At 40.7% G+C, this 10,000-nt stretch overlaps 1 pseudogene; it reads right to left on the bottom strand.

Moving 5' to 3' along the window:
* Nucleotides 1-7,428: 7,428 nt before the first annotated feature.
* LOC121137743 lies at nucleotides 7,429-8,360 on the bottom strand (annotated as a pseudogene).
* Between the last annotated feature and the right edge of the window lie 1,640 nt (nucleotides 8,361-10,000).

Raw genomic sequence — 10,000 nt, 5'->3', positions numbered from 1 at the left:
TCTTAAGTCCAACAAATCCTTAACAGGAAACATCCAGGAAATATGGGACACCATGAAAAGACCAAACCTAAGAATAATAGGTATAGTAGAAGGTGAAGAAAACCACCTCAAAGGGGCAGAAACCATATTCAACAAAATCATATAAGAAAACTTTCCCAACCTAAAGAAAGACATTACAAGGAAGTACAAGAAACTTACAGAACAAGAAATAGAATGGATCACAAAAAAGTCCCATTGCCACAGAATAATCAAAACCCCAAATATACAGAATAAAGAAAGAATACTAAGAGCAGCTAAAGAAAAAGACCAAGTAACATATAAAGGCAAACCTATCAGAATTACACCTGACTTCTCCATGGAAACTCTGAAAGCCAGAAGGTCCTGGATAGATATTCTACACCAACATTAAGAGACCATGGATGCCAGCCCAGACTAGTATACCCGACAAAGATCTCAATCACTATACATGCAGAAAACAAGATATTCCATGACAAAACTAGATTCAAGCAATATGTATCCAGTAACCAAGCCCTACAGAAAGTTCTGGAAGAAAAACTACAACCCAAGGAAGTTAACTACAACCAGAAAAACATAGGCATTAGATAATCCCACTTTACCAACAGCCAAAAGAACAAAGGGGGGAATTCCACACATAATTCCACCACCAACAACCATTACAAATCAAAGAAGAATGAGCAATCAATGGTCATTAATATTCGTTAACATTAATGGCTTTTACTCACCCATAAAAAGACACAGGCTAACAGAACGGATTCAAAGACAGAACCCATCCTTCTGCTGCATACAAGAAACACACCTCACCCTCAAAGACAGATATTACCTGAGAGTTAAAGCTTGGGAAAAGATTTTCCAATCAAATGGACCCAAGAAACAAGCAGGGGTAGCAATCCTAACACCTAACAATTAGGCTTTAAAATAAATCAAAAGAGATGAAGGAGGTCATTACATACTCATCACAGGAAAATCCACCAAGATGAAGTGTCTATCCTGAACATCTATGCCCCCAATACAAAGACATCCAAGTTTATAAAAGAGACCACCTCGAATGACCATTCCTGATAGTGGACTTGATGTCTATAACCATCCTGGAGCCTTCATCCAGTGATTGATGGAAGCAGAGGCAAACACCCACAGTTAAATACTGAACAGAACACAAGGAACCCAGCGACAGAGAGAGGAGCAATGAGAAAATTGGCAAAGAATGGGCTGGCAAAACCAGCAGAGACAGCTGATCTGAACAGGGGAGAGCTCTTAGACCCCAGAATGACAGCTGGGAGGCCAGCATGGGACCGATCTAGACGCCCTGAATGTGAGAGTCAATGAGGAGGCCTGGGCTACCTATGGGGTCCTGAGCAGTGGAGCAGTGTTTATCCCTCGAATACTAACAAACATCGTGTGTCCATAACACAAAGAGGGTTGCTCTTTCTACCTGGACTCTTAGGGAAGTGCCTGGACCCTACCCTGAGTGAAATGACAGACTCTAGATATCCCCTATGCAGAAGGAAGTGGAAATAAGGTGGGAGGATGGGGGGGGATGGGGGTGCGGGAAGAGGGGAGGGAGAGGGAGCTGGGATTGACATGTAAAACAAGCTATTTAAAATTAAAATAAAAAATAAATAAATAAAATGTTGCTCAATAAAAAAGAAACATTACTAAAACTTAAATCACATATAAAGCCCACACACTTATAGTGGGAGATTTCAACACCCCACTCTCACCACTAGACAGGAATACCAGACAGAAACTCAACAAAGAAGCAAACGGTCTATTAGAAGTAATGACCCAACTGTGATTAACAGACATCTATAGAGCATTTCATCCACATAAAAAAAGAATATACCTTCTTCTCATCTCCACATGGAACCTTCTCAAAAATCGACCACATACTTGCCAACATATCAAACCTCAGCAGCATCAAAAAAATTGGAATAACTCCATGCATAATATCAGACCACCATGCATTAAAATTAGAATTCAACAACAACACAAATTGCAGAAACCCTGCAAACTCATGCAAACTGAATAATGCACAACTGCACCATGTCTGGGTCAAAGAAGAAATAAAAAAAGAAATTAAAGACTTCCTAGAATTCAATGAGAATGAAGACACAACATACCCAAAACTATGGGACACTTTGAAAGCAGTGCTATGTGTGAAGTTCATAGCACTAAGGCCCACATGAAGAAACTGGAGAATAGTTATACTAGAGAATTAACAGCACAGATGAAAGCTCTAGAACACAAAGAAGCAAACTCCCCCAGGAGGAGTAGACACCAGGAAATAATCAAATTGAGGGCTGAAAACAATAAAGTAGAAACTAGGAAAACAATACAAAGAATCAATGCAACGAAGAGTTGGTTCTTTGAGAAAATCAACAACATAGACAAACCTTTGTCCAAACTTACCAAACAGTAGAGCGTGAACATGCAAATTAAGAAAATCAGAAATGAAAATGGGGACATAACAACAGACTCTGAGGAAATTCAGAGACTCATCAGGTCATACTTTGAAAACCCATATTCTACAAAATTTGAAATTTAAAGGAAATGGACGACTTCCTGGATAGCTATTACTTGCTAAGATTAAATCAATACAAATTGGGAAGGAAGAGGTCAGACATTCACTATTTGCAGATGATATGATAGTTTATGTAAGTGACCCAAAGAACTCTACCAGGGAACTCTTAGAGCTGATTAACACCTTCAGCAAAGTGGCAGGCTACAAGATCAACTCAAGAAAATCAGTAGTCCTATTATATACAGATGACAAAATGGCTGAAAAAGAAAACAGAGAAACATCACCCTTTACAATTGCCATAAACAACATAAAATACCTTGGGATAACACTAACCAAACAAGTGAAAGACCTGTATGGCAAGAACTTTGAGTCTTTAAAGAAAGGAATTAAAGAAGCCCTCAGAAAATGGAAAGATCTCACATGCTCTTGGATAGGTAGGATCAATGCAGTAAAAATGGCAATCCTGCCAAAAGCAATCTACAGATTCAATGCGATCCCCATTAAAATCCCAGCACAATTCTTCATAGACCTTCAAAGAAAAATAATCAGTTTTGTTTGGAAAAACAAAAGACCCAGTGTAGCCAAAACAACCCTGTTCAACAAGGCAACCTCTGGAGGCATCACCATCCCTGACTTCAAGCTCTATTATAGAGCTATAGTCCTGAAAACAGCTTGATATTGGCACAAAAATAGACAGGTAGACCAATGGAATCGAATTGAAAACCCTGATATTATCCCACACATGTATAAACATCTCATCTTTGACAAAAAGCTAGAAATATCCAATGGAAAAAAGAAAGCATCTTCAACAAATGGTGCTGGCATAACTGGATGTTGGCATGTAGAAGAATGCCGACTGATCGGTCTATTGCCATGTACATAACTGAAGTCCCAATGGATCAAAGACCACAACATAAACCTAACTACACTGAACCTCTTAGAAGAGAAAGTGGGTGGTATCCTTGAATGAATTGGTACAGGAGAGAGCTTCCTGAACACAACACCAGTAGCACCGACAATGAGATCAACAATTAATAAATGGGACCTCCTGAAACTGAGAAACTTCTGTAAGGCAAAGGACACAGTCAGCAAGACAAAAAGGCAGCCCACAGAATGGGGAAAAATATTCACTAACCCCACATCTGACAGAGGGCTGATTTCCAAAACTTACAAAGAACTCAAGAAGTAAGTCTCCAAAACACCAAAGGATCCAATTAAAAAGTGGGCTGTAGAACTAAATAGAGAATTTTCAATAGAGGAGTCTAAAATGGCTGAAGGCACATGAGAAAGTGTTCAACATCCTTAGCCCTCCCGGAAATGCAAATCAAAACAACTCTGAGATACCATCTCACTCCTGTCAGAATGGCTAAGTCAAAAACACCAAGGACAATTTATGCTGGAGAGGATGTGGTGAAAGGGAACACTCCTCCACTGCTGGTGGGAGTGTCAACTTGTACAGCCACTTTGGAAATCAGTACGGAGATTCCTCAGAAAAATGGGAATAAACCTACCACAAGACCCAGGAACTCCACTCTTAGGCATATACCCAAAAGATGCCCATTCATACAACAAGGATGTCTGTTCCACTATGTTCATAGCAGCATTATTTGTAATAGCCAGAACTTGGAAGCAACTTAGATGCCCCTCAACTGAAGAGTGGATAGAGAAAATGTGCTACATTTACACAATGGAGTACTATTCAGCAGAAAAAAACAATGGGATCCTGAAATTTGCAGGCAAATGGATGGCACTAGAAGAAACCATCCTGAGCCAGGTTACCCAGTTACAAAAAGAGAAACATGGCATGTACTCTCTCATATATGGATTTTAGACATGGATCTGGGGAGTGCCAGCCTACAATCCCATGGCCAAAGAGTCTGGGAAACAGAACCTTCATTCAGTGGGTAATGGAAGAAGAGGCAGACTCCCATTGAGCTGAACTCAAGAAAGCCAGCAACAGAGAGGGAGGCAGGATGACCAAAGGGATTAAGACTAGGCTGGTTTAACCCCCAGAAACAGCTGACCTGACAAGAGTTAGCTCTTGAATCCCAGACTGATGCCTGGGAATCCAGCATGGGACTGATCAAGACCCCCTGAATGTGGGTGTCAGTGAGGAGCCTTGAGTAGTAGATCAGTATTTATCCCTTGTATACAAATGGACTTTGGACTGCCATCCAAAAATGAGAAATGCACTCTTACCCTGAACACATGGGTGAGGGTCCAGGCCCTGCCTGGATGAAATGACAGACTGTGGACAACCCCATGGAGGGCCTCACCCTCCCTGGGGAAATGAGTGGATTTTGGGGGGGTTTTGGGAAGGGCACGGGAGGAGGGGAGGGAAACGGGAAACAGAGAGGGACCTGAAATGACATGTGAAACAAACTTGTTTCTAATTTATATTTAAATTTAAAAATAATATATATATCAACAAACAGAGCAGTGCTTGAAACAATCCTCTTGAATACAAAGTGATAGTTATTGTGCATGAAGCTTCCATCTTCCTGTTAGCAATAAAATAATAAATTGACAGATCTAGAAAACAGAGACTGTAGTCTATGTGTTTTTATGTAATTGAGAAAGTCACAAAAGCCCAGAATGGTAATTAATAGAATTCTTCATGCTCACATAATCTGCAGTTTGATTATTTTAACTACCCTGACTCCTCCCACATCGATCTCCACTTCTTTCCCCCCAAATTTGTCTTCTTTTAAAACAAAACCTCACTGACTACAATATGAAAAACTGTTTAAATATGCATTTAGCATGTGTGTACATATATATGTGCACATGTGTGTGAGTGCCTGTGCTACTATGGGTATTCATGGAGGGGTAATTGATGGAGTGTGCTTTCTCCTTCTACCATGAGGCTCTGACAATCAGTGTCATAAGGCTTGGTGACAAGCTCCTACATGTGCTGAGTCATCAGCCTGCTCTGAGAAACACTGAGAGAGTAGAAAGTAATCTTACCTAGATCCTTAAACTTTCAATGCTTTTATATTATAAAAGTATTACATTAAAAGCCTTTGAGTAGTGACAAAATGCCAGAGTTCTTATATTTTAGACAGTAGTGTTTATCAGCTCAACATTACACACAGCATTTTTGTATATACTCTATGTTTATAAGATGAAACCCTTTCCATTGCAAGACCATAGCCTTCATCTTCCAAAACAGTAATAAGGTACTTTTTTCCATTGGGGAGCATATATAGGACTTGCAAAATAGCTCAATGGACAAGGGCCAGTGTTGTCAAGTCTGATGACCTGAGCTCAATCCCTAGAACCCACATTGTGGAAGAAAAAAATTTCCTGAAACTTGCCCCTCGAGCACACAGACACACACAGACACACACAGACACACACACACACACACACACACACAAGAGAGAGAGAGAGAGAATGTTAGAATAAGAAAAGGAATAGATAATAACCCCAAAATATCTACAATTTTATGTAGGAATTAATGTAGATATAAATTTAAAATGTGCATATACAATATGAACATATCAATTATACTAAAACAAGGTAAAATATTGAGTAGAGAATATTTAAGAATAAAGGAGGAAGTTTGAAGTGGAATTAAAAGAAGCCCTGGTTCTATCAGTCAGCTCAGCGTGAACTCCAAGTGACTTCCCTAAATTGACGCAAAAGTAAAATGTACCTTTCTATATATTTCTACAACTTTCAAATCACTCAAGGTTACATTATAAATAAGTTAATGTTACAAAATTTCATAATTTCTTTCATGGCCCTTATCCATACTCCTTAACCTGAACACACTTAAGGACCCATATGTATATAAACACACAGACATACATACACATCAATTTGTTAGAAGATTTTATTTTTATCTTTGTTTATGTGTATGTGTATGTGGCAGAGGAGTTGTACATATGAGCCCAGAATGGGCTGTTGGATGCCTTAGAACTGGAGTCACAGGAAGTTGGAAGGCTTCTTGGGTGCTGAGAATTGAACTCCAGACCTCTGCAAGAGACCTTCTGAGCCATGTCTCCAGTCCGCTCAGATATAAATCTTATAGAACATTAAGTCAGCATAAATTCTTTGATATAATGTGCTTCTCTCAGAAATTTTCTTAGGCTACCTGAGATAGAATCCTAATTAAAAACTCTAGGGAGCCCACTTCATTCTCACAAGAACTGAAGTTATGAAAACAGAAAAGTCATAGATTCACAAAATTTATAACTGATATAAATAGTTCTTCTTTGGCAAGAATTATCAGAGCTGGGTCTAGAATTCAAAAAACAAATCCAACTGCTTGCATCCATAACTTCAAAGGCGAAACAGAGTGATTCGTTCTGTGTTAGTGTGTATGTCTTTGAATTAGCTGTCAGTTTGGTTTGGGTCACTTAAAGGAGGGAGAACAGTGAACTTTTCCTGTAATTGCCGGTGGGAGGGCATTTAACATAAATTGCCCCAGTGTTTGCAGCCACCCTGGAAACTAAGTATATTTCAGCATTTAGCCAAACAGAGTATTCCTGGCATAAAATAGTTCAGTAACTTACCAGAGAGCACAGCTAATGAAAGGCAGAACAAGGATTTGCCACCCACTGTGTTTGGAGAAGCTGAGGCTCATTCCCTTGTCACTGTTAGAATGACAAAATCCATTGTCATTGAAGATGGAGTCTCCAAGTCATTGTAAGGCAGAGAGAACAGGATCTCAGGGGTATGTCATAGGTTATTGACGGGCAGATATTCAGTGTTTCTCTGTGATGAAGTTCATTAGACATGCGTAGAAACGTCTTTGACCATGATGATATGAATACAGTTATCAATTTTTCCTCAATGAAGGGTAGGAACTCTACCAACATTTCTCTGATCACTGGTTTGGTTCTGACCATAGATGGTCCAAACATCTAAAGATCTTCCTTCTCTCACCTTAATTTCTCGGCAAGTTTCCTAAGAGCAGCCATGACCTCTTTATTCCTCAAGCTGTAGATCACGGGGTTCAACATGGGTGCCACCACAGCATAGAACAGAGCAACCACCTTCTCCTTGTCCTCAGAAGAGGCAGAGCGTGGCCCTAGGTAGGTGAAGATTGTGGCCCCAAAGCACATGCAAACCACAGTGAGGTGAGAAGCACACGTCCCAAAGGCTTTGCGACGTCCCGGGGAGAGTGAATGTGCAGAATGGCGATGACTATACTAGCGTAAGAGAATAGAACCAGGCCATAGGGAAGCATGATCACCAGGAACCCTGAGACGGCCACCATGACCTTGTTGAAAGAAATGTCTACACAGGCCAGCCGGAGAACTGCGAGGGTCTCACAGGCGAAGTGATTAATGACGTCGTGGCACAGAGGAAGACGGAAGGTGATCACCGTCTCCATCAGTGAATTCAAGAAACCAGTCACCAAGCAACTGGCAGCCAGCCCCCGGCACAGTCCTCCATCCATGATAACGGTGTAGTGCAGTGGGTGGCGTACTGCCACGTAGCGATAACAGGACATGGCTCCCAGAAGGAAGAACTCAGAGCCACCCAGTGCCAAGGAGACGCAGAGCTGGAGCACACAGCTGGGAAAAGGCATGAGCTTCCGGGCTGAAACCAAGTGGGCCAGCATCTGCGGGGCAATACTACTCCCATAGCAAAGGTCCACTAGGGACAGAACACTGAGGAAGAAGTACATGGGGGTGTGAAGCCTGCTGTCCAGCCTGATGAGGAGAAGAATCAGGGAATTCCCTGCAACGGTTACCAAGTACATGGCAAGGATCAGGGCAAAGAGGAAGACCTGAGTGCCCCAATCATTGGAAAACCCCAACAGGATAAACTCACTGATCCATGTCTGGTTGGCAGATTCCTGGCCCATGAATTTCAGGACTCGGAGGGTATTTTTCCAACCGTGTTGCTGACCAAAGCTTCTGAATTCTAAGGCCATCCACACCGAAGACCCCAATAGATGACCCTAACTGAGTAATAGTCTTTTCCCAGTGATGACACCATTAATTTCCACTGGACAGGGGATCCGTTCTTACCAGCAAAGAGAGAAGCGTAGAAGACACAGCTCTAACCACAGAGTATATGTAATAGTGATATTGCTTACCAGCTGTGGTGGCTCCTGCTTGTAATTTCAGCACTTTGGGGACTGCGGCAGAAGGATTGTCATGAGTTACGTGCCAGTCTATGTTGTTTGATGAGTTCCAGGCATCCTGGGTTATAATGTGAGATCCTACCTAAAAAGACTGAGATCCTACCTAAAAAGACAGTAAGAAATACAAACAACAAAAATGCAACAGTGTCACTTTTTAGATGGTTTATTTTTAGCAGCTTGTTCAGTTTCTGTAGATGAAAAGAGAAAACAAGAAAAATGCAAAATCAGCCTGCAGAAAAGAATGGGCAAGACCACCTACAAATTCTTCCAGGTGAGGAGTTAGTGTGCAGAGTGTCCTTGGGGAACTTCTGCTACTCAAAAGCAAAGGAAACACAAAGCAACCGGAGCTTATCATCAAATGATTACTGAGAACCCAATGTACTTTTCTCAGGACACAGGCAAATGGCCAACAGGAATGGGAAAATCAGCATCATGATTATTAGTAAAATGCCAGTCAAAACAATAAGGAAGCATTACCTGACACTGCTACCAACTTTTAATTCCACAATGAAATTTCCTTCATGTTTTTACAAAAGGGAGAAAGTTATCCATTCACCAAGAATGTCCCATGACCTTGAAGGGAGTCCTGTAACAGTAGACTAGGGTGGATATCCTAATGGCTTCTACCAGTCACAATGTGACTACAGAGGGTTGTCATGGTAATGACAACTACTTTCAGCATATGAACTTTCAGAATGCTCATTAGATATCACATGATTTATAGGTGGCTAGGATTCCTAAGATTAATTAATACTCAGTATTATTAAAACATCAATGGGCCACTCCTTCCTTATAAACTTCTGTTACATCTTCTCTTTACATTTAAACTTAAATAAAAAAAAATCCAACACATTTTAACACAAGATCAAAGGTGATTTACTCTAAAACTGTTGTACTAGTTAGAGATGTTCTTAGTCTTGGAAACCCTCCTAAAAATAAAGGCTACTAATGCTTACAATGTTTTCTCATGATGACCTAAATCTGTTCTTGCCACTCTAATACTTTTGAGAGATTCATCAGCTGCTGAAGATACCAAACTACAAAATGCAGCTTGATGCAAAACTCATCCATCCTTCTAGCCTGCCTTGTTCCTTACAAATGGCTCAATTCTCTAAGAGTTTCAGAACATGTGTGTCGAGGCCTGCTTTTAGGTCTACTTGATGATCAGGAGAACTTTCCCCCAAATTAATTACATCTAACCTTTCTAGGGCCATTTGTTTACATCTAAAGTTTTGAAGTGGATTTCTTTAGTGGGGGAATGAGATTTCCCTTTATGCTATCTTTCCCTCATGAGAGAATGGCTACAGACATCTGCAGTTCTGCCATTTTAGGATTCTTTTACTCTCCATTAAACAGAG

This window comes from Mesocricetus auratus, unplaced genomic scaffold (assembly GCF_017639785.1).
Source record: "Mesocricetus auratus isolate SY011 unplaced genomic scaffold, BCM_Maur_2.0 Super-Scaffold_100694, whole genome shotgun sequence".
Classification (NCBI taxonomy): domain Eukaryota; kingdom Metazoa; phylum Chordata; class Mammalia; order Rodentia; family Cricetidae; genus Mesocricetus; species Mesocricetus auratus.
The sequence above is the reverse complement of the archived record's forward strand: the minus strand, read 5'-3'. Positions and strand labels throughout refer to the sequence as shown.